Source organism: Drosophila innubila (genome assembly GCF_004354385.1).
Source record: "Drosophila innubila isolate TH190305 chromosome 2R unlocalized genomic scaffold, UK_Dinn_1.0 1_C_2R, whole genome shotgun sequence".
Taxonomy (NCBI): domain Eukaryota; kingdom Metazoa; phylum Arthropoda; class Insecta; order Diptera; family Drosophilidae; genus Drosophila; species Drosophila innubila.
Window position 1 is genome coordinate 24,296,152 of NW_022995374.1, and position 1,272 is coordinate 24,297,423.

The window sequence follows — 1,272 nt, forward strand, 5'->3', positions numbered from 1 at the left end:
ACTGCTGCTGAGTAATAAGTAATTGGCGATAGGCGATCTAGTCAAGTTTCGAACCAATTTCGAAAGAGTTTGTTGCCTAAGTCTTTTGTTATTGCTGTCTAATATGCACAAAATACGTACCTGAAACTCTGTCGATGTCGATGTCGCTGCTGCTGCTGCTGCGCACTAGAGTTATGCAGGTGCACGCACACACAAACAGACAGGGACAAATGGAAGGAACGGAAGGAGAGACGGACGGACATTGCCTCAACCTACCTTCTACCTGTATGCGTGTCTGTGTTGCCAGTGTAGAGACACCATCATCATCGATTCGATGAATTTGAGTTTCGCTCGCGCTGCCAGCGTCGCTGTCGCAGTTGCTGTCGCAGTTGCTGTCGACGTCGACGTCGAGCTCGCTCAATATCAGTTACGAAAGAGATGAAACCATAAAAAGCAATAATAATCGAGCAACATGCACGCTCTCTCACAAAGACACTCACCTGTGCTGAGCACACACATACGGACAGCAACAGCACCTTGCCCACACATACATACACAATAAAAGAGACGAAGCGGCAGCGGCGTCGACGTCGACTGAGCAGCAGCCGCGACCGAAACGACAGCAGCAGCGGCAGCAGCAGCAACAACAGCAACACAGCCACATTCAACAGTTGAACAATCTCCAATTGACTCTTTGGGCATTATAGCCGAGCTCAACGTTCATCCGCGACAAGTTTTTCGTACCTTTCCGTGCAGGCGAGTTACACTTTTTTTCGCTTTGGCTCTTCAACAACGCACATTAAAACGCAAAAATTATTAACAACAAAATTCGAGCATCAGCACAAATCGAATTCGCCTGAAACTCTGTTAAATTAATGATATTTAAGTGAAAAGAAATAAATTGAAATACAATACATTAAAAAAAAAAACGAAAAACGAAAAAAAAGAATTCGTTCGCGTTCGTTTCGCGTGTGCTTGTGTGTGTGTGTGAGTGTAGTCGCTTTGTGAGTGTGTTTGTGTGTTGAATGTGTGCATGTGTCGAGGCTGCTGTCTGTGTGCGTGAGCGTAAGCATGCATGTTTGTGTGAGCCAAAACGAGACGCCATCAAAGCTGAGCAACAGCAACAGCAACAGAAATAAAAATTCAAAATAAAAATTGTGATTAATAACAAAGCAAAAGCAAAGAACAACAAAGCAAGCGAAAAAAGCGCGTAAAAGTTTTATATATTACAAAAAAGAAAAATAAAAAAAATACTAAAATACCAAAACGAGCAGAAAAAAGGCGCGCAGCACA